Raw genomic sequence first — 25,312 nt, forward strand, 5'->3', positions numbered from 1 at the left:
GAAATTAACATTGATACAATACTATTACTAAATATGGACCTTATTCTAATTTCACTAGTTTTCTTACTAATGTTATTTTTCTGATCCAAGATCCAATCTAGAATCCCACATTGCATTTAGCTGTTGGATCTCCTTAGTATTCTGTAAGACGTGACAATTCTTCAGCTTTTCCTTGTCTCTCATGACCTTGAACTTTGATGAGTAATGATCACATATTTTGTTGAAAGTGTCTTGATCGGGGTTGATTTCCCATAATCAGCTGGAGAGTATGCATTTTTGGCTAGAATACCACAGAAGTGATGTGTTTTCTCAGGACATCACATGAGGGGACACATTTTGTTTTATGACACTATGTTTATGTTAGTCTTGATCACTTTGTTAAGGTGCTATCTGCTGCATTTATCCGCTGTAAATGTATTCTTTTTTCTAGTGAATTAATAAATATCTTGGGGGAAATACAAGAGACTGTGAAAATGTCGTATTTCTTCTTCAAATTTTGCCTACTAATTGTAGTACCCATTAGTGGTTCTTGCTTGCAACAATTATTACTGTAGTGTTCTAATGGTAATTTTGTATTTCTCTCTTTTTCCTTATATTTACTTGGAACTTCTCTAAGAGGAAGAGCTGTTCCTTCTTCTTCATTTATTTACATATTCACAGGTTAATCTTTATCAAAACTTTCTTAATTCTATCATTTTGGACTCATGAATATTTACTTTTATTTTATGGTTTGTGGTCTAATAATATCTTTTTTATTGTTCAAATTGCTCAATTTATATAATAATAATATCAATTTTATTGCTCAAATTCTCTTTTGGCCACTGGGAACTCATTAGGTTGATTCCTGTGTCCTTTTGAGATACCTTTACCCCCCACCCCCCCTTTTTTTTAGCACTTTCTTATTTTCTGGTACAACAAGATGTTCTAGACTCACCCTATATTTTTCCTGCTCCATCATTGGTATCAGTTACATCAAAGAGTCCCCTTACTTGTAGCTATATGCCACTGGAGAATGGTATTTAGAAACTAAGATCTTGCCCCATAAATTTATAAAGAAGAACTGTGTTTTTAAGAGGTTATATAAAAAGAAATAAATATTAAATAGATCAATCAAGGTATTTAGAGATGCATAGCTGCAACCAAGAAAGTTGTTTCCAAGTATTAGGTCTTGGGAACCCGTAGAAGGTAAAGAATTCTTTTCAGGATGTGAAGACATTGGAGAGAATTGCATATGCATCTTTCCCCAAGAATATCTAGAATCATTTATAGTAATCTTTACTTTACAAACAGTCCATTTCCTTCCTCTCTTCCTCCCTTTCTCCCTTTCTTCCTCCCTTTCTCCCTTTCTTTCTCTCTCCCTTTCTCTTTCCCTCTCTCTCTTTCTTTCTTTCTTTTTCTTCCTTCCTTCCTTCCTTCCTTCCTTCCTTCCTTCCTTCCTTTCTTTTTTTCTTTCTTCCTTCCTTCCTTCCTTCCTTCCTTCCTTCCTTCCTTTCTTTTTTTCTTTCTTTCTTTTTCTTTCTTTCTTTCTTTCTTTCTTTCTTTCTTTCTTTCTTTCTTTCTTTCTTTCTTTCTTTCTTTCTTTCTTTTCTTTCTTTCTTCTTTCTTCTTTCTTCTTTTCCATATCAAGTAAGAATTACAATGTGCCAGTGAATAAATGTATTTGTTTTCATTACTTCTTGAAAGAGTGGAACATGTAACAAAAGCAAAATGTAATCTATTAAAATGAACACTTATGTTAAAAGTCTTGTATATGCTGTTTTGGGTTGTGGGAAGAGAGAGCTTGTTCATGTTATTTTTCCCTGTACTAGATCTTCCCAATTGAAGGAGTACGCAGAGACATGTATCTTGCCCATATTCTGGCCCCTCGTCCCTGACAACTAAGTGGGCATCTCTCTTTTTGAAAAACAGTGCAAACTCAACAAGATCACAACCTTAGTGCTACAACTGCTCTTAATGAGGTGCTGTGTATGAATTAATTAAATTAGTTTGCCCCTCATGTGGCAAGCTCTGTTTAGTGTTTTCTGGTTGACTAATTTATGAGGATAAAATTATGGTACAGTCTCTGCCTTGCTTGTTTTCATCAAAGAGATGGGCTAATTTGTAATGAAACTTTATCAATCAGATTATGCTGTTGGTCCACCCTTCAGGCTCTGACTAATGAATTAAGGCTCTTTGAGTTCTTTCATACACGCACATCCTGTTGCAGCTGAGGGGGAAGTGTGTGTTGGCTCTAGGTTGATTATAAGATGGATTGCTGCTTTTCTAGCAAATAGATCACCAACTTTTCTGTTTTCTGTTTCTTGGCATGTTTATGGCTCTATGATTGTCTTTCTTTTTTTATGCAGGGTATGAATTTAAAGTGGACAGTGTGTAAAAATGCTGTTTTATATTTGTTTGGGAGAAACCAAAGATTGTGCATTTCATATTGGGGCAGCAGTAGCTAAGAACTCCCAACAATGGGAGAAGGAATAATAGTACAGCCAGCAGAGAAATGGAGAATTTTGAAAGGCAATATTCTTCAATGTTGGGAAAGTAATGAAAGGTCAAAATGAAGCTCAATAGAAAAGCCGTTATGAAAGGAAGGGGGAGAATTTGGCTTTTATGTTGCTGTCAGGATTTGGGACTTGTTTTCTTTTTATTCTGACAAAACTCTTTTGGGGTGTGTTTTTTTTTTTCCTCTTCAACTCAAACAGTTTATACAAGTGTTATTTTAAACTTTCTTGTGTTTACATCATCGTGTCTTTTAAAAAGAAAGTTTCTTTTCATTTTGTTATCTGGGAATTTTTAAGGACAAAGCCACTGTTTGTAAGATATACACACTCACACATATATGCATTAATGTGAATATTTCTGTTTTCACTGCCTGATTGAGAAATAAATAAGCACAGGATAATTCAGGAATACTTTGTAAGTGACTCCATTACAAGTCTGTATATATTGTATTAGTGTGATTGTTTGGGAAATGCATATTACTTCCTAGTCACTGATTAGTTAATGTATAAAACACTCACCATATAAAGATATTTTACAAATACAAAAATGATATAAAGTTCCATGTCAGGCAGCGAGTTAGTGGCAGAAGTGGATTTAGGATTTCAAGTTCTGACTTCTGTCCTGTCATCAGGCCACTAATCTGCTTGATTTTCTGAAAGAATTTGAAGCCTGAGGAAAGAAGATGCCAGAGACACATTTCCAAAGAGATGAGTCACTTCGGGTGGTTTGATATAATAAAATCTGTGTTTATTTTGCAAAAGGCTTTTGAACAGATATTAGAGAAACAAATTTCATCATTATGTTCAACTTTATACTTCGTAACATTGTACTTTCTGTTCCAGTAGTTAACAGCACTAAGTTCATAGTTCTCTTCCTGTTCTCTTGGGAGTCTTCTATTTAAAAAAAAAAAACAAAACAAAAAAAAAAGAAGATTTTTAGTGTTTTATCAGAGTGACTTAAAATGTTATTAGTATCCTTTGCCTGGACTATTAGCCTTTCATCTTTCTAATGCTATGCTGTACTTTGCCCATGTCACTTCCTTTGCTGAGAAACATTCTGTGGCTCTCTACTACCCACAGAATTTTTCCTCCTGACATTGAAGACCCTCCATGATATTAATTCAATCTACTTTTTTAATATTTGGATGTATACCATCCAAACTAGATTATTCCATGTTTCTTGAACATGCTCCAGATTTCTCTCCTCTGTGTATTTGCTTGTGTTATTTCCTTTACTTGCAGTGCCCATTGCCTCATCTTTGCTGAGCTGTCACATCCCTATTAAAATCTGTATCTCATGCTATTGACTTTGTGAAATCTTTCTTGTTCAGGAGATTCAGAACAAGGCTCCTTATCTTGTAGGCCTTGCTTTCTGGATGAGGATGGGGTTGCAGACCATAAGCAAGTCAGTAAGATTTAAAAATACTTAATTTCTGATGACAATACATGCTGTGTGAATGCAGTGAGGTAATCGTTGATAGAACTATACTTGGGGTGAGAGGGAGGAGAGTGTAGACCAGATCAGGTTGAGTGGTTCAGAGTGAGCCTCTTTGGAGAGGTGGTATTAGGCTGTGACTTGAATGCAAAGAAGGAGCCAGCCATGGGAAAATCCGGGAGAGGAGGGAAAAGGTGCAAAGGTCCTGAGACAGGAGAAATCTTGGTGCATTTGAAGAATAAGAGAGAGGTCAAGTATCTGCAGCACACTGAGCCTGGAGGGGGTGGGAGAGTAGTAGTAAGAGATGCCCTGAAAGAGGTGGGGATAGGCCAGTTCATGCAGAGATTTGTGAACCACTGTTCAGTGTGTGTTGATTTTAAGCTCTCAGTAAAGATTTAGGCACAAGAGTGTAATGATCTGATTCTTTGCAATTCATTTCATTTATTTCAATTATTTGTATAGACCCTTTTAAGCAATGGATTATAAACTTTTTTGGGCAGCGATTATGTATTAGTCAATTTTGTTCATAAATAAAAAGCGGTCAGCAAATATTTGTCAAATTGTTGAATGAATGAAGCTGGGGGGATTCTGAGAAATTATTGCTGTCAGTGTTTGGAATTAATATTTTACTGAAGCAGAATGAATCAAGATCACACTCAGCTCTTTACTGTTGGCCATGCTTATGCTCCTTTGAGGAAGGTAGGGTTGGAAAGAGTGTAAGCTCATTTGATAGGGCAGTGCAGCAAAGGGGCAAAGAGCGGGACTGGAAGTTGAGTTAATCTGAGTATGGAATCCCACCTCTATCATTGACTTGCTGGATCTTTGGAAGGTTACTTAAGTTTTCTTAGACTTTATCCCCACACCAGTAAAATGGTGATAGAAATACTATTTTATCTCATTAGTTTAGTATGAGTCTTGACAGAAATCATCCATCTGAAACACCAAAAATGATGCCTGGCGTATGACAAGGGGATAATAAATAAATTCCCAAACATTGGGACAAAGGCTCTCCACAGTGTCATTGCCCGAAGGTCTTGTTCAAATTCTTTCAGGCTCTCAAACCAATCCTTGACTTCCTTGCCCACTTTGTCTAGGAGTTTAGGATGATTCTATTGGTAGTTTATAAGATGAAACACAGGAACTTAGTTTTTAAAAAAGAAACAACTCAAACAAAAACTTCTACTTTTTCTCCTTGTGACAGGTAGATATATTATCTTCAACAAGTAATATTTTGGAAAGAGGGATTCCAGCAATTTTGTAAACAGTGACAATCTAAATATATCTTATTAATTATCTTTCACAACTGATTCAACTATAAAATCATATGAGAAACTATAGCCTTAAGGCTTTAACCCTGATGGTACCATGTTCCGTAACTTCTATGGTCATATATGTTCATAGATATTCTTGCAGTGGCATCATTGAGTTATCTTCAGTGTCTTTGCTGTAGGACTGTGTTATAGGTAAGTAACAAATTCCATGCTTAGTGGTGCTTGTAAAAACCACAAACAGTGGAGAGATGAGCTTTTGTATTTTGGGAGGAAGCCAGGAGAATTTGTATATTCATAAAGAGCAAGGTGCAAAGTAATAAACTCAGCCTATGTTCTTTAACCAAATTATGCCTTAGAAGTTTGATTTCAGGCAAGCCCAGATTATACCAGCACATTCTTTGGGTGTTCTTTTCTTTTATTCTCATTAATACACTAGAATTTTGGATTGGAAAGCCTGGTATAAACTAATGGTGGAATTCAGACTGGAGCTCTTTGAGGGTGTGGTTTATTGTTCCTTTTCCAACTCTTAAATAATTCTGAACATTTTAACCAGCCAAATAGAAAAATCCCTTAAGGCTTTTGTACAGTTGTTTTGTTTCTCTTCTGCTACTCCCAGTAACATTACATAAGTTACCTGGAAATTATGAAGCTTGGGTACACTGAGCCAGACAGTCAAAATTCCTGGAATTCTCACTTCCTCAGACATAAGAGTGAAGCTGGTTAATTTTTAGATGATAAGGAAGGATCTGGGAGAAGTATTAGAAATGAATGATGCTTTTTCTGATTATTGTTCTTTTCCATATAGTTAACTCTAGAAAGGACAGAGGCAAACCATGTCTCTCAGGATTTGGGACCCAATTTGGCTTTTTCAGAAAGTTTGGATAAATGTTTTGATTGATGTTTAGACATTACTTGATGTTTAGACATTACTCTTCTTTATAGGTATTTTTGCTTGTGTAAGTGTTGCTTGAAAATGAGCAGAAGTTGCAATTTTTAAGATTCTGGGATTCTACTACCTCTCCCTCTCCCCCAAAATACTTTATGGATCATGATGTTTAGACATTACTCTTCTTTATAGGTATTTTTGCTTGTGTAAGTGTTGCTTGAAAATGAGCAGAAGTTGCAATTTTTAAGATTCTGGGATTCTACTACCTCTCCCTCTCCCCCAAAATACTTTATGGATCAAGGATTATGGAGATGATTGTGCTTCAACTTCAACTCTATTTGGTTATGACATTAGACTGTTTCAAGTTTGTTCTCTCTTGAACAGTTTAGATCATTGTGGCATATTCAACTGAATTTATTGTCATAGAATAAAGTTATGGGATCCACTTCATGTTTATCCTCAAATATAGTTTAAAAACCTAGAATTATTTATAACACTTAGAAATTATCCAGAGTCAAATCCCAACTTCATCTTTGACTTTGCCAGGAAAGGACTCTCTTGGAACTTTGCTTTAAATGTAGGTCCATGCTCCTTGCCATACTACACCCTCCCCAACCCCGTGGTTCTTTTGACTTTCATTCTCAGATCTATACTTTCTCTGGTTATGTTAGTTAATAAGCAGTTATTCATGAATGGTGCAATATCGGATGTTAGTGTGTCATGAGATATACCTGACAATTTAAAACACTTTCTTTAATCAGATCCTTGAACCTAAACTAGAAATGACTTATATCTTTTTGATGTAGTTCTGGAAGTTGACCTCAAAGTAACTATTTTTCTCAAATGTTCACTCAAGCTGAAAAGAAATCAGGATCCAGATTCATTATTGATTGATACTCTCTAATGAAACCTGGTTAAAATCACTGGAATTATATTCGCAAGGATCATTTTGTGAATTATCTTTTCTGAATAACCTTCCCAGAACTTTAATTACCTTTTGGGCTCATTTATAGTTCTAAGTGGGAGAAGGAAAAAGAATAACAAGAGGGTTTCTGATATTCCCTTCAAGTCTTGTGATTCTGTACCTAATTATACTGACTTCCCTTCATTAGACTAAGTTCCCAATATACTGGGGTCATGCTTTATTCATATTGGGTCCATATTCTGGTGCCCACAGCAGACACTCAGTAGATAGTCATTGAATGACTAAATCACTGTGATGCTTTTTTAGTTGTAGTTAAATTGAACAAGAACCAAATTTCACTGTTTCTTGAGTAAATGTCAGGTTGTAACGAGATATCCTTAACTTGACAATGGTTCATTGAAAACAAGATGAATTTTAACTCTTCTGTTAACAACTTTATAACAAAAGTAGCTACTGACAGTTGATTAGCAGTGAGTGTTCCAAGCTGCCATGCTATCATGGTATCACAGAATAGATTACCTTTCAAGGCAAAGATGATATAATATACAATAAGGAGATTCAACATTAATGGTACACTACTCATTTACATTTGGAGACAAATTTGTTAAATTACATAAATAATTAAATCTATACTTAATTCTGTAAGCAATATTTTTTTTTTTGGCATTTGTTTTCATTATGTTATTGAGGGAAAGAATGACCAATTTTGTTTTACACTCTCATGCTTTTTTTTCATTTCATTCAGCATTTATATTTTACAGGAAATTGTGATACATTGGAACAGCCTCACCATAGATTTCTGTTATACTTGGAATGCCATGCATTGCACTATAAAATACAGCATTAAAATAAAAAAAAATCTTTTCTGGAAAGCACATTATTCCCAGGTACAAGTTTAGATGGGGTGGTTGATGTTGGGAGGGCTAGATCCTCATCTGAATTCAGTCACTTATTTATGGTGTGACTTCAGGTAAGTTTCATAACCTTTCCATGTCTTTGTTTTCTCCATAAACTATGATAATGATAATCTATGCTTTCTGTTTCAGACAGTATTTGTGAGGATAAAATGAAGTAATAAATGTGAAGCACTTTGAAACTTTCAAAGGTATTATTATCTGCTTTCATTTTTATTAGATGGCCTGGATTAGAAAACATATTCTAGTTTCTTTCCTTAGCAATTGATCTACAGGGAGCAGTAAACCCATCAGGTCTCACAATTATCTTGCCCTTATATACTTCATTAGTGCGAGAGGAGCTAGGTATATATTTTTCATTACCCTGTCTCGTCTTGTAGCTGTAGGGGGAAGAGAAGGGTATGGCGTTTCTTCCTTATCCAGTCATTCCATGTATACATTCTACACATTAGTATGGTTTATCCAAACATTTTTCTTTTTTTAAAAGCATGAAAACCTTGAAGTTATTTTGATTGTGGGCAGGGAATATCAACAGATAGTATTATTTCTAAAGAGCTTGTATCAGTTTTTTAGTTATTTCACATCAGCCAATACGTTGTACCCTTCAGGTAGTTATCAATTAATATAAGTACTTCTGCATTTAAAGATGCAATTGCATCATTACTGACACTGATTTCTTTTAAATTGGACTTTTTATTTTAGAAGAGTTTTAGATTTACAGAAAAGTTACAGTACAAAGAGTCTTATACCCCACCGCCCACAGTTTCCTCTATTACTAACATCTTACATTAGTAAGGCACATTAGTTACATTACAATTGATGACTAGTATTGATACATTATTATTAACTAATGTCCATATTTTATTCTGATATCCTTAGTTTTTCCTTAATATTCTTTTTTGTTGTTGTTCAGGATCCCATTCAGGATCCCACATTACACTTACTATTGTATTTCTTAGGCTTCTCTTGGCTGTGACTGTTTCTTAGACTTCCCTTGTTTTTGATGATCTTGACAAGTCTGAGTGCTGCTGACACTGACTTTTAACTAGAAATTTCAAGCTTACTCATTAGAAGAAAATGATGAGACCCACTCCCTCGCCCCCCAGGTAAAGCTCCAGAGTGAAGAAGGATATAATGTTTTGGGAGTTGTAGGATAGGGAAGACTCACAAAGACCAAGCAAGGAACTTTAACAAGAGATTGGATTCCTTTGGGACACCATGCCCTTTTGGCAAACCAGCATGTAAAGTAGCTAAAAGAAATGAACACTGAGAAAAACCATGCTCTATATCAATTGGTTCATGGCAGGTAAAACATTTTACTTAATGAAGCAGAGAGGGGGAAAGAGGTCATCAAAAGATTTGAATGGCATTCATATACATTTTAATATTCTTATTTCAGTGTTAATTCTTTCTTAAAAATTTTTTTAGTACACACATAAAACTTTACATCTTAACTCTAACAGCTGAGACCTTGTGTATAGCAATAAGTCTAAAGTATTTTACAGCCCATTCTTTCATAAAAGGCCAATTTTCATCCAGAGCATCAAGAACAAAATATATAAGTATCACTTGTAGACTCCAAGAAGAGATTCAGTTATGGTAACATTGCCAATGACAAGGTGGCCTTAAGTATTTATTAAATTCCCGAGTCTCTGTTTCTATTAATACTTGAGGGGACTGAATCATTAACTTTTCAAAGCAACGTTACTGAAGTCTATGAAATGATTGCTTTTCATCATTTGAGGATCATTACTGGTCTGTACCTTCTGGCCTAGAACCCGTTTTTCACTTATTTGTAGTCGTCCAGAGATAGATGTACCATAGTATACAATTTATTTTAATTTAGGAAAGATATTTGCTACCGGGAAAAATGTTGTTATCTGTGCTTTGTAACTAAGAGGGTGAGACTTTTCAGGGACTTTTAAACTGAGGGAACAAGGCTCAACAATCAATCAGCAGGCACATATTTCCTTTATTTCCTGAATTTTAGTTAATTACCAAAATCAACAGCTCTTTCAGTTGTTGAGCTTTCATTGGCAGTACCTGGCACTCTCAATTGTGGAGCCCTTTTTAACCAGTTTGAAATATATGAAGCTAACAGGCTAAATATGAAGGGGAGACAGATGGTAGTTCTTCCTTCCTCTTTTGATTAGTTTGTGCTTTAGAATTTCAGTATGACCAAAAATTTGGTGAGTATGTGTGTCTGCTTGTAGCTCTTGCTTTAACCAAAGCCATTTATACTTCATTGCCTCAAAGCAATTAAATGGAGTGAAGATGTCGAGTTCCTAATTCAGCAATCGCATTCTGAACATGTAGTGACTTGCTGGCTCCTAATTTACCTTAAGAAAAATAATTCTAATAGGAGTGCAAAACAGCAAATCTCTACTATGTGAAAGGCAAAGCAGTTTCTTTTGCCACGAGGAAAAACAGTGCAAGGAGGGTAGACTGAGTTCTAATACATATGTACTTTTAGAGTGAGTGTTAATTGCTTTGGACAGCCCTGGATTTGAAATGTGATTCCAGTGTTTATCAGAACTTCATATATCCATTCCTTTGTCCTCTCCATCTGTCCTTTATCCCATTGTTCTCCTTTATGGTTTCCCGCATTGGTCAATTTAATATGCTTTGGTTACGAGTGTACTCCAAAGGACTTTTGTGCATCTCCACTTTTTGATTCCAATATCATTTCTAAAATTTAGGACCCAAGATTTATCGATTTGTATTGCCTGAAAAAAAATTTTTTTTTAACCAGACACCAGCATGTGACTCTAGTGAACATTGCTATGGAGATGGGCATGGTGAGGGATGTTCAGGGTGATCATGATTAGTAGAATAAAGGAGGCTAAATACCTTGGCAAAGGCTACCATAAGAAGAGGAGGCTCCTGAACCCTACCCAGAAAGCCTGTTTAGGTGCTGCCACAGCCTGGAAAAATTTCCATGTAAGGACCTGATTCGAGTCAGAGTTACAGATCACTTGCTTTGGGTTTTACCACAAATGTAAATCAGAGAACCCACCATCTAGAGTCCTCTGTAATTTCCGCATTAACTAGTCCCTTCACTCCAAGTGCACACAAACCAGCATGTGTGGTTACCACCCAGGCAGCAGCTCTGACATGAAGAGAGAAAGAAAGAGAAAGATGTTGGGCTTTTGTTGGTTGGTTGATCTATCTTGATTGGCTTTGGGATGTGAAAAGAATAGGGCTAAGCTTGTCTTACCTCTTATTTTGAATGTGGCAGCTCTTTTGGTATTTTGTTATTTTTAAAATCTTTTCTGAGGGGTGATATCATTTTTAGCCGTGTGTTTTAGAAAGCTGGTGCTAATGTTTAAGTTAAAAGAGGCATAAAGGACTATTAGAGTATCACGCTACAAGTAAGTTAGCAAATGAGCAATAGACAATAAAAAGGAAATGAGAGAGTTTCTCTGTGCCCATTTGGGATATTTATATGGATTTTGAAGCTCTTCATGTGCCTCCAACCCAACCACACAACATCATTAAAAAAAATATGGTGTGTGTATCAAATACAGTCTGAATTTCCATGAAAGCATTCCAAAAGAAACTGTGAGTTGCCCATGTAACCAATTTTTCCCTGAATTTTCCTGTGTTAAGTGGAAAAAAATAGCTGTCCGGATTTTAGCCACACTCGGGCATACTGGCTTCATACCTGTTTCAAAATGTGTTTGCATAGTACAAATGGTCATCTTTAAAGAAAAGCGTCATAAAAAAAACAACAAGCTAATTTACTTTATTAAATAGGAGGAAAATGATATATAAAGTGCTCTACAAAGCAATCTACCTTTTTTCCTTTTTTACCCCCTGAATGTTCAATGCCCATCTCATAAACAGTCTTGGAAAACCACAGTGCAAAATTACAGGAAGCAATTCTTTTCTTGAGTTAAGAACTTCATACAAGTTCAAACTAAAATCTGAATCTGTTCTAGGTGCCCTGGATAATTTTTCTTTTTGTCCTGTATACTGATAGAATACATGACCCAAAGCAAACTGTGCTATAGAACAAATGGTCTCTTCTCTATTCATTGCCATGTCTGTTGTGTGTTACTGTTTTGCCACCCAAATGTGACAAAGCAGCACACTGAATCTTTGAAATCTGCCATAAACTGCAGGAGGACTCATGAACCCAAGGGAGGTTTGCAGTTAGGACTTGGACATCACTTTTGCCATCTGTCCTGTGGTCAGTATAAAGTGAACTTGAATCTAGGTGTCTGCACGCATCACATTAAAAGTTAGAAAATGTTTTGGGTGCATTTGTGGGTTATTTTTCACAGGCAGAAACCCCAATGTGTGGTTAGCAAAATGTGAGGGAAAAATCATCTTCAGCTGATCTGGAAGAAAAAATGAAAACATACACCCCTCTATCTCCACCAGAGGCTTCTTTTCTGTTAAGAGATATCCCAACTCCTTTTTGGGGGTGGCAAGGAATATGGCCAACTTGTGTCCTGAAAATCGGTAAATACTAATTGGATAGATATATCTTTTTCATCATCTGAGTTTTACTGAATATCTGGGAGCAAGAATCCCTAAAAGCTCCCAGCTATTTGGAAGCATGAAGGCTTTTTGTCAAGTGAAATAGCCTGCGACCTTAATTGTCAGACTTATTTCCTTTCCTCTCTATTTTTCTTCCCTCATACCCTTACTGTTCTGAAGGAGCCATGCTCTGGCTAGGCCTTGTTGGGTTTCTGCCAGGCACTGTGTGGGATGTCTAAACAGCCTTTCAGAAGCCCACTAGACCCCAGGGAATGGAACCCCCACCCCGCAACAGATTTTATCACATGCGTCTCTCTCCCACAATCTCCCTCTTATTTGACAAATGTAGGCTTGGAAACTTGTCCCTTTTCAGTCCGACATTCAACTTTGATACCTGGTCTGATGGCTGATCAAGTATAGTGAGATCTATAAAGAAGGAAATAATTCTAATATCTCTATCAAAGGCATTTAGGAACAGAGAGTTGAAGTAACTAGAAATCAGAGTGCAAACATCACTGCTCCCTTCTTTAAGAGATTTGGACATCTGTGTTGGCATAAAAAGGTCATTTTAGGCTTGAGGGGTTTCACATTGTTCCTTTAAGTTAGACCTTCAATGTAAACTATTTTCACCACTTGCCATGAAGAACAAATGACCTTTAGTTACTTGCCCAGAAGACAAATAATACATTGACACAATAAATATAGTTTGCTGGGATCTCATCCCATCCTGACTTTAACTTTCTATTAGAATATTTTAAAACTATAGAATCCTTGAAATCCCTTTGGATTAAAATTAATTTGTGATACTTTTTGAATTCTGTGTACAGTTTGTAATAATGCCACTTAATGGAAATCACCTAAGATCACCTATATGCTTCAGAACACATCCTAGACTTAGTTATTTAGAGTGGATGGATTTAAAAGGGGTAATTGGGATTACAGAATGATTTTTAAGTGTTGGCAATTCTTACTTGTGGCAAAATAAAAGATTTACTATTGAACATCTTCAAAATTGAATGCAAAATTTCTAGTCAGATCTAACTGTGGTTTTAGTAATATTTTAGGTCTTTTTGAAACTTATTGGTCAGGCATGCATTACATCTGGAACATGCATCTGTACTGGGAACTTGGCAACTCTTTGTAGCAAATAAATAATAGGACAGGGCCTATAGAATAAGTGGCTGAGGAATTTTTTTAACCTTAAGTAAAAGCAAACATTTTAAGTCATGCTTGAATAAATCCATAACAAATCACTGAATTATCTGCATTTTACCCCCTCTTTTTAAAGTCCACACCTTTGACAGTTTGACAAACTAAAAATTAAATATTTTAGTTTTGCTCCAGGGAAATCAGTCTTACTTGGTTTTCCTCTACTGTGTTTTAAGTGGGAGATAAAGGTGTTCCCTGATCCTGCTATGGGAGAAGAATAAGAGCCAAACTCCTATTATTTTCTAAGCTTTGGTATGGAATGTAATGAATCCTAACATCATCCGGACTCTAAAACTGTATTGAAAGTTTTCCTTTTTTGTAACAAAAAAGAAAATGAGAACACTGGTTACAGTAGTCCCCCTTTATCCCCAGTATCGCTTTCCTTGACTTCAGTCACCCATGGTCAACCAAGGTCTCAGAGCCCATGATCTTCCTGAGGTATCAGCAGAAGGTCAACCATAGCCTAACACTATGTCACAATGTCTGTGTCATTTACCTTGCTTCATTTTATCACGTAGACATTTTATCATCTGATAGCATCACAAGAAGAAGGGTGGGTATAGTACAATAAGATATTTTGAGAGAGAGACTATATTCACATAACTTTAATTATAGTATATTGTTATAATTTTTCTATTTTATTATTGTTGTTAATCTCTTGCTATGCCGAACTTATGAATTAAACTTTATCAAAAGTTTGTATGTATAGGAGAAAACTGAGTATATATAGGGTTCAGTACTATCTGTGGTTTCACGTATCCACTGGGGGTCTTGGAACGTATCCCCCATGGTCAGAGGGCCTACTGCAGTGTGAACCTGATGGACTTAAGCATTTATTCATCTCCTGGCAGCTGCTTCTTTAGTAAAGAGACATTAGAAGTTGTAATGATGACAGCCTACTTGAATGGGACCCTGATCTAAATATTCACAGTCTTTCCTTGTGTGAAATATCTCTAAAAGTAGGATGTAAGTAATTACAGAGATTATTTTTGTTGCTCTGGGGTAATTTCCTGTTTTAAATGGAGTATTAAGGAGGCTTATGTGTTTTTATTTTTATTTATTTGTTTTTTTAAAGATTTATCTATTTTAGAGAGTGTGCGTGTGCCTGTGGGGGGAGGGGCAGAGGGAAAGGGTGAGAGAGAATCCTGAAGCAGACTCTCCACTGAGCGCTGACTGCCCCCAATGCCGGGGTTCCATCCCAGAATCCTGGGATCATGACCTGAGCTGAAATCAAGGATTGGATGCTTAACTGGACTGAGCCACCCAGGTGCTCCAGTTTACATGTTTTTAAATGAAGATAATGGGTCATGGTAAATACTCAAAGAAATATTAGGGAAACATTTGGGCTTTTTCTTGCAAATCCAGCCACCTCATATACTTGTTTTGTGTCCCTTTTAATGAATATTCATGAAATATTCTGTTTTGTGCAGACTTCTCATGTATAAAGTCTCCTTGTAGTATTTACCTTTTGATTTTTGTAAAAGGAACATTGCAGGTATTTAGAGGTTGGATTTTGAAGGTTAAAATATTATAAACATTTATATAAAATATCTAAAACATAATATTATAATACATAAAATATAAAGAGCTTATCCCCCAATTTTTTTAATATAAATTTTATTTTCAGATAAATGAAGCAAGATATAAATCTTCTTTTGGTTCTAATTCTAAATTATTTGGAAATCTACAATCTTTTCAAGGAATAATTCATGGGCTTATCTTACTTGGTGGGGTATAGGGAGCTAGGTTGATCAGTGATTAGTTTTGATAAGTTTTTTTTTTTTTTTTGATCAACCTCTGATTTTAACAAATGCCTATGGCATGGAAGTTTGTTTAATGTTCTTTTCCAGGTGACATACAGGCAACTATCCCCAATTTTCATTTATTTTCTCTAGATGCTAAGGTGTCCTACAAGATAGTTTTTGTTTCTTTTGTTAATTAAAAAAAGAAAAAAAAGCCAGACATGGTGGAGGTATTGTATTTATATATCGGCAAGGCATTTTTTGATGACATTGAAACCTGTGACATTAGAGTCAAAGAATGCTGATTACATGGATCTCTGTAATAGTGAAAACTTGTAGTGTCTTGCCAGAGGGCTCTGTTCCTTATCGTGGTGTATAACTCACTCTCTCAATGATCACCTTCTGGTAGGATGATCAAATTTGAAGAGCCTTCAGGACTGAAATAAATTAACAGTATGTTGTTTGACGGTATCAGAGTTCAATCTCAGCAGGATGGGATAGGTCATTTCTACTGGGATCAAGATAAAGTCTCTACCACAGGAGACAGTAAAGAAATGATTTCCTCATATTGCAAGGGAAAGGGTTTAATCACTTTAGGAGACTCAGTGTGGATTAACATTGTTGTATTGTCAAGATTATTTGGGTTGACCCCAAACTAGTTTGGTATTGGGTTGCATTGACAGAAGTTGAACATCTGTTCAAGGACACTAATACTGATAAGGAAGTGCAACTACTCTGTAACATTTTAGGAGTCTTATTTTTAACTAATTTTAAGTCACACCTTAAAAATATTATAGGAGATCCCAACCAGAATGATGAGGGGACTTGAGGAAGAGACAGGAGAAGAGAGGCCCCAGGGGTGAAGGTGGCTCCCAAATGCAAAAGACCTTTGGAGGCAAGTGTGCTTAGATTTCTTTCTTGTTCTGCCATGATGGGAAGATGGGGGGAGGGGAGGGAAGGCTCAGTTAAAGGAAGAGACTTTTATTATAACTGCTTCAGATTGGAGTGGGCTTTCATTAGAAATAGTGGACCTCCTGAACATATTTCACAGAGGTTGATTTATTTATCTGCTAGGCTATTAGAGAAGAAACTCTACGTCTGATAATGGTTAGACCAGGTCACTTCTGAGTCTCCTTTAGGTTCTGAGATTGTTGAGTTCTGAGATTATTTATTGAAAGGGGTATGATTTTTCAGTTAATCTATTATATATGTTGTATCCCAAGATAATTACAAAAATTGAAAGGCTCTGAGAAAAAATTATTATCAGGAGGCATGTAGTGGATATGTATAAAATGTAGTGATTATGTATAAAATCATCATGATAATAGTTGCTTGAAGGACTCACATTTTTGACAGGTAGAGAAGGGAAGACAAGCATTTTATGGTTGAGGGGGGAGAGGTGACAAAAAACATTTAATCACATTATACAAAGAGGTCTTAGAATGGGAAAGTATATAATAGTAATAGTTGCCAATTATTGTTACTAATTATATGTTAGACATTTTTGGTGGGTACTTTTAGATACATCTTTCTAGCCATCACAACAAATGGGAAAGGTACTTGTTAGTTCTACAGAGTAATAAACCAAGTGAGTGCAGAATGGTTACCACATAACAAGCCAATGGCAGAGATGCAGCAAAGCCTTTCTGGTCCAGTCTGCTCTTTTTCAACATTACTGAAAAGTCTTGCTAACAATTCGGACCATTCTGTGGCTTTAATGCCAATTCTGAACTGCTCATATCCTAAACTGAACTACTGCTAAAGTTATTTTTTTAATAGCCTCCAAGATTGGAGTCTTGATTATTAGGGCTAGAAAATCTTGGAATCATTCATACAAGTTTGGAGCCAAGAACCCCCAAATGTTATTTTTTATCTAGCCTATGTTATTATTTGTTGGGAATTGGTATTCACATTTTTCAGTCTTCATTCTGCTGTGATATATTATTTGTGTTTTGTTGAATAACTTGCATTTTTTCCTTCCATTATTTTACTTGAGGTCATCTCAATTTTTTTTATTTTTTTTTTGGTACAGGCTATTTCCCCAGTACCTAAATGCTCTTATTCCCTTTTCCATCTGTCAGAATCTTGTGAATTCTCCTTTAAATTCCAACTCCTGAACCTGTTTTAAGTTTTTCTTTCCCTTAGAGTTTCTCATCCCTCTGAACACAAAAGCACATGTTCTCCCTCATAGGTTTTTAAAATTATCTTCAATAAAGGGCCTTATGTTATCTAATTTTTTCATTTGTTCATGGTTTTTTTTTTCCACCTTCAGATTTCAACTTTTTACATTGAATCTTATACAAAACAATGGGTTGAAAAAAGTACAAATTAATGATGACTATAATCATTTGATGGGGATGCCTGTGTGACTCCATCAGGTAAGAGTCCGACTCTTGGTTTCAGCTCAGATTATTATCTCAAGAGTTGTGAGATGGAGCCGCACATTGGGCTCTGAGCTCAGTGCAGAGTCTGCTGGAGATTCTCTCCCTCTCCCTCCCCTTCTGTTCCTCTCCCCACTTGTGCACGCTCTCTCTCTCTAAAATAAATAAGTCTTTCAAAAAAATCATTTTATGGGCAGAATGCTGTGCATTTTGGCGGAAAGATCCGAATATTCACTGGAAACTGAATTCACAAATCATTTTAACACAGTTTTTTTTTTTTAAAGGAATAAAAGGACAACCTGTTATGATGCATGCACAATGTTAATTCCCACTGAGAAAATGTAATTCAGTTTCTTTAGGAGAATTATTTTATCACAAGGCATTTAGTAATAGTAAGTAATCCCAAACACATAGATACATATACACAGGGCCACACACAGCATCTCTGTAGTGTAAAAGTCTGAATGTGCTCAGCTGTGATAATTCTTTTCTAGAAGAAGGAAGCAACAAATGCAGCATTCCTAATTAATATGATTTAAAACATAGCAAAAGGCAGGGTGATTCAAAATTATCTCCAGTAAAGCATCTTATTTCTGTAACTCATTTTTAATTCAAGAAAACATGGTCCTTGTCCTCAAAAGTTTGAGTCAAAATTAAGAAGAGGGAAAGTCTTTAGTTAAATGCTACCTTCCTGCTAACCCAAGTGGAAATAAAGACAAGGGCCAAAAAAGATTAATGAGTTGACGGGATTGACTTATGAGAAAAGATTAGAAGAACTAAATATGTATAACATGGCTAAATGAGTACTATAGTAAGAGACATGATAAATAGCCAAATTTACTCCTTTGTTAGGTTTTGGAGACCAAAGACTCTTCATATAGGCAGGGTGATTTTATCAATACTACAAACTTCATACATTTCTTGTAACTCTTTTAAGGCAGCAGCATTTACAAACTTGAAACGTAATGGACAATACAAGTATAATCAATCTAAGCCTTTGTAACCTAATATGTATCTGATTAAATACTTTTCTTACATAGAGAATGAATTTTTTTTATTACAGTGTGGTTGACATAGAATATTGTATTAGTTTGAAGTGTACAACATAGTGATTCAACATTTATATATACATTATAAAGTGATTGCCAGGATATATCTAGTTTATCATCTGTCAAGCACAAGGTGGTTACAGATTATTAACTATATTCCCTATGGGGTACATTGTATCCCCTTGTCTTATTTATTTTATAACTGCAAGTTTATACCTTTTAATTCCCTTCCCCTATTTTACCAGCCTTCCCTCCCTCCCCTCTGACAATTACCAGCTTGTTCTCTGTATTTATGAGTCTGTTTCTGTTTTTTTGTTTTGTTTTTTAGATTCCACATATAAGTGAAATTACACAATATTTGTCTTTCTCTGTTTGACTTTTTCACTTAGCATAATACCCTCTAGGTTCATCCATTTTGTTGTTGCAAATGACGGGATTTCATTGTTATTTATAGCTGTGTATTATTCCATTGTATATGTGTGTTTTATATATATAATACACATGTCCATATATATATATAAATATATATATATATATACACTACATTTTTTTTTAATTGAACTATAGTTGGCATACATTGTTATTTTAGTTTTGGGTGTTCTACATAGTGATTTGACAATTCTATACATCACACAATTCCCACCATGTTAAGTGTACTGTCACCACACAGAGTTATTATAATATTATTGACTATATTCCCTATGCTGTACTTTTCATTCCTGTAACTTACTTATTTTATAACTGGTAGTTTGTGCCTCTTAACCCCCTTCATCTATCTTGCCCATCTCCCCCACTCCCATCCTCTCTGGAAACCATCAGTTCTCTGTATTTATGAGTCTGTTTCTGTTTGTTTTGTTATTTTAGATTCCACATAAAAATGAAATTATATGGTATTTGTTTTTATCTTACTTATTTCACTTATCATAATACCTTCCATGTTGCTGTGAATTACAAAATTTCATTCTGTTTTATGGCTGAGTAATAGTCCATTGTATATAAATACCACATCTTTATTCATCTTTCAGTAGACACTTAGGTTGCTTCCATATCAAGGCTATTATAAATAGTGTTGCAGTTGAACATAGGGGTACATGTATCTTTTCGAACCAATGTTTTTGTTTTCTTTAGATAACTACCTAGAAGTGGTATTGTGGGATCATATGTTCTATTTTTAATTTTTTGAGGAACCTCCATACTGCTTTCTATAGTGGCTGCACCAATTTACATTCCCACCAGTAGAGCACAAGGATTCCCTATTCTCCACATTCTCACCAACACTTGTTCTTTCTTGTCTTTTTGGTAATAGCCATTCCAACAGGTTAGATCTCATTGTAGTATTTTTTTTTTTTTTTAGATTTATTTACTTGTTTTAGAGAGAGAGAGCGCACAAGCAGGAGGAACAGAAGGAGAAAGAGAATCTCAAGCAGACTCTGTACTGAGTGCAGAGATAGGCATGAGACTCGGTCTCATGACCCTGAGATCATGACCTGAGCTGAAACCAAGGGTCAGATGTCTAATCGATTGTGCCACCCAGGAACCCCTCTCATTGCAGTTTTTGATTTGCATTTTCCTGATAATTAATGGTGTTGAACACCTTTTTTATATACCTGTTGGCCATCCGTAATGTCTTCTTTGGAGAAATGTGCATTCAGATCCTCTGCCTATTTTTAAATTGGATTGTTTATTTTTTAAATACTGAGTTGTGTGAGTTCTTTATATATTTTGGATGTTAATTCCTTATTGGTTGTATCATTTGCAAATATCTTCTCCCATTCAGCAGGTTTCCTTTTTGTTTTATTGATGGTTTCCTTCACTATGTAAAACTTTTTAGTTTGATGTAGTCCCCTTTGTTTATTTTTGTTTTTGTTGCTCTTACCTGAAGAGACAGATCCATAAAAATATTGTTCAGACTGATGTCCAAGAATTTACTGCTTATGTTTTCTTCTAGGAGTTTTTTGGTTTCTAGTGTTACATTTAAGTCTTCAATCCATTTGAGTTTATTTTTGTGTATGGTGTAAGAAAGTGGTCTAGTTTTGTTCTTCTGCATGTAGTTGTCCAGTTTCTCCAACAGGATTTATTGAAGAGACTGTCTTTTTCCCATTGCATATTCTTGCCTCTTTTGTCAAAGATTAATTGACTATATAAGCGTGGGTTTATTTCTGTAGTCTCTTTTTTTTCTGTTCCGTTGATCTGTGTGTCTGTTTTTGTGCCAGTGCCATACTGTTTTGATTACTATAGCTTTTAGTAGAGAGAAAATAATTTTTTTTTTAATTTAGTAAAAGCACTTTGAGGACTTCATGTGTTGTTTGGAGACAGACAGATGAAGAGAATGAACAAGACTGTTTGTAAAATGAGTTTCGTGTGCAGAACTTAAAATATGAAAATGCTTAGAAAACCAACTTACACTCATTATAGCCAAATTATCATCACCTAGTAGCTAAACAAACATGTAGATAATGTAGATGTTGATCCCATAAGCCTACCACCATTCAGGTAAAATGATTTATGTGGGCAGATAGCTGTTAAAAGAAGTTGAAAGTCTCTGTAGATGATCATTAATGCATCTTTGAAACAAAGGACTTCCTCTACCATTGGCAACTGGAATAGTGGTAAAGTACACAAGTACTCATTTGCTTTTCAGTTTTGATTAAGAAGACTGCCCCTATCATTAGCATCTCATCTAAGAGGAACTTATAGTGCATTTAAATAACTGAAATAAAGTGACAAAGAATGGGGATGCCCAAAATGGGGTTTAGTTTCTGTGGTGAGTGATTCAGAAAAGCCCCAAAGAACTTTCACTGAAAGAGAAAATTGCTCTAGAGCTAAGTTAATTTTACCTGGTGTTTTCACTCTCCAGAAAAATTCTACATGTTGTTATTTTCTTTGGTTTTGGGTAAAAGAAAAAGAAACATTATCATCAATACACAGTTTTATTTTTGAAGATTAGAAAAGCCTTATGCTTTTTAAAGGAAAATTGAGGAATCTCTCTACAATGTCTCTTTCACTAGTCAACAAACTGAGGAAATAAGTAGCATTGTAACTGAATTTGAATTGTCTTTTTTTTTTAAAGATCTTATTTACTTATTTGATAGAGAGAGACACAGTGAGAGAGAGAGAACACAAGCAGGGGGAGTGGGAGAGGGAGAGGCAGGCTTCCCGCTGAGCAGGGAGCCCGATGCGCGGCTTGATCCCAGGACCCTGGGATCATGACCTGAGCCGAAGGCAGATGCTCAATAAGTGAGCCACCCAGGCACCCTGAATTTGAATTGTCTTAAACATTGTTTCAACTCTGCATTTTCACTGTGGTTCTCAGTATTTTCCCTCTAGCTGATACACTGGTAGCCCTGGAAATACATTTATTTATAGTATATTTATGTATGTAAATATGTTTATATATTTATACACATGCCCATCAAGGAGCAAAAACATGAAGAACTGATTTTCCATTAAAGAATAAACATTGACATAAGTAACATATATCAGTGAGATAATTTAGAGCAACCTTTTATTCACAATACTCTTACTATAACTTTTTAAGTGTGCATATACAACATGTCAATTATCCACATTCATGTCATTTTCTGTGCTCTTTTAAAGACACATTCTATATAAATTTAAAAAGTGTAAAATGGAATCACATGAATGAAAAATTATTTTGAAATATACATTTTCTAGAATGAAGAACTTTGGAATGTCTACTTTTTCTATATACTTGACTCATAAATATACTGTTTGTAGAAGGGTTGGACAGACTGAAATTGAATTTCAGTGAAAAAGTGTGAAGATTTTTATTCCTTAGGAGATCTAACATTCTATTCACACTGATCAAGGATTTCTTACATCTTCACTCTGATATATATTGATATGTATAATAGTAATAGTAGTGGGTAGAATGTCATTTCTGGTAATGCTGAGTGTCAGCATTTCAAAGACTGAAAAATCTATGAGTAAAATTGTTCTTAATATGTTATCATTGCCAAATGAAAGCTATTCTGATTTCCTCATTCTCTCCTCTAGGGAATTATACTTATCTTTCATTCTGTGTCAGGAGAAACTGTCATTTAAGGGCAATTTTTGTTTCTATGCTGGCATATTTCTTTTGTTTATGTTCTTTCTTTTCCCATATGGGAATCTTTCTCAGCATGTGACTGTACAGCTTATCCATGCATAAATGGCAGCATTTCTTCTACTTCTTCTGCTGTCTTAGGAGTTGTTGCTGTTTGAGAGTTGCTGCGTAGGATGGATACTGAGGGGAATGGCAATTTTCTTCTAATGTCTGAAGTTAAACATAGTTCTGTTCATGTTTTGTTTTTCTGCTTAAGATCTCTCAACCTATATGGCTTTTGATCGCTATATCAACTACTATGAGTAAAATTAATCAAGGGTTCTCTCAGATCACATTTGATTTACCAAAGGATATTTTAAGAATTAATTTCAAAATTTTTTGAATTTAGTCAAATGGTCCTGTACTCTAAGCAGATAATCCAGACTATACTGAGATTCTTGAGGGTAGATAGAAGCCCAGTGTTGAGAAAACAGTATGGCACCATGGTTCAGTATGTAGGATCTAGGGCCATAACTTGGGCAAGTTAGTTAGCTAGCTAGTTAGTTAGTTAGCTGTGTCTTTGTACTTCAAGTACCCTCTTCTAAAAATAGTAATTGTGTAGCTCTCAGAGTTAAACAAGTTAATATTGCCTACATTCTTAGAATTCTGCCTAGGGGAGGTATCCAGTAAGCATTTGTTATGATGATTTTTTTTTAAATGAATTCTCCAGCACCTAGCACAGACCTATCTCATATTAGGTGATCACAAAATAAGTAAGTATACGCAGAATTGAATAAATACATGGATAACCCTTTGTCATTTTCCGGTGTAAAATTTTGTAGAACTTCTGTTTCATTTAATATATCTTTGTTCAAATTATAATATGTGCAAGTATTATCTTAAGCACTTCAGAGTTGGAGATACATTACACATGCTATTTAAGTAGTGTGTGGTCTTGTGTAAGTACTTTAACCTCTCTTTAGCTCATTTTCTTCAACTATAACAGGGTTGTTGCAACAAGTAAATGAGACCCTATATAGAGAAATGCATATGTAGAGTACTTAGCTAATGGCTGGTTATAGTAAACACTTAGATATTAGCAGATTTTCTAGTATGGGAGGTAAAACACATATAAAACAAATATGCAGGGTGGGAAATGACATGTACAATAAGAGAGATTAAAGTGTTAGTTGTGCATATTTCTACCAGGGCAGCAGTAGGAGGTAGAAAGGAGTAGTCAGGGAAAGTTAGGAGGAGTTGACATTTGACTTGTATGTTGAAGAATGCATGGAATTTAGACATCCTCTGTGCAGAGAGATGGCATTTCAGGTAGAGGGAACAACAACTCTGAAGACTCACAGTTAAGAAATCAAGTGCCTAACGGGAACAGTTGCAAAGTTCATCTTGCTTCGATTAAAGGATGCATCTGTTCATACTATATCAATAGGGAAAATAGGGGAGGTAGATTGAAACCAGATAATAGAAGTCCTTGAATAAGTTGGATGTTCTTTGTCAGGCATTTGAAAGATGTGTAAGATTTCTAAGCAGAGAAATCATGTGGTCAAACGTTTTCTGAATTCATTCAGGAAAATTTCATTTCATATTCATAAGTAGGATGGGATGGGAGATGGAGGTATTGGAAGCAAAGGCATTTGTAAGGAAGGTGTAATGGAGAAGGACTTGCGTACCAGTGCAAGCAAGAGATAATGAAGTCCTAAGCTAGTATGTGAGAATGCAGTGGAAGGAACAGACAGAGAGGTTACACTGGAAGAATTGTCAAGACTTGGCAGCTGGAGGTGGAAAGTGAGAGGATGGACAAGTAGTGCTCCAGAACTTCTAGTTTTAGTTAACTAAGAGGATGCTGCTGCCATTAACAGGAATGGAGGACACAGGACATGGAGCAGGTTGAACAGGAATAGGAATAGTAACAAGCTCTGAGCTCTGTTTAAAATTTATTGAGCTTAAGATATTGGCTTCCATCCTGGCCATCTGGGTGGAGGGGTCTTTCTTTAAGTAGGTGGGAAAGAATACAATTCTTTTTATAAACCATGAAATCTGTGGATGGTCGGTAAATATTGCTGTGTTCTGATAAAATTATTGAGTTACAGCATTATATAAGACTGCCTTTGTTTCTTTTCTTTCTTTTTTTATTTTTTTAAAGATTTTATTTATTTATTTGACCGAGAGAGACACAGTGAGAGAGGGAACACAAGCAGGGGGAGTGGGAGAGGGAGAAGCAGGCTTCCCGCTGAGCAGGGAGCCTGATGTGGGGCTCGATCCCAGGACCCTGGGATCATGACCTGAGCTGAAGGCAGATGCTTAATGACTGAGCCACCCAGGTGCCCCACTTTTCTTTCTTTCAAGAAAATAATGAGAGAAGTACAAACGGAAAGATGTAAAGGTGTTCTTTAGTGCTCTTAATGGTTAAATGGAAATCTGTTCCTTTATGAACTTGGGATTTTAGTATCAAATACAATA

At 35.5% G+C, this 25,312-nt stretch overlaps 1 protein-coding gene across 12 annotated transcripts in view; it reads left to right on the forward strand.

Moving 5' to 3' along the window:
- Window positions 1-25,312, forward strand: part of SOX5 (SRY-box transcription factor 5) — a 1,040,220-nt gene that overhangs the window by 77,677 nt on the left and 937,231 nt on the right. The window lies entirely within an intron of this gene.

The sequence above is a fragment of the Zalophus californianus genome, chromosome 9 (assembly GCF_009762305.2).
Source record: "Zalophus californianus isolate mZalCal1 chromosome 9, mZalCal1.pri.v2, whole genome shotgun sequence".
Taxonomy (NCBI): domain Eukaryota; kingdom Metazoa; phylum Chordata; class Mammalia; order Carnivora; family Otariidae; genus Zalophus; species Zalophus californianus.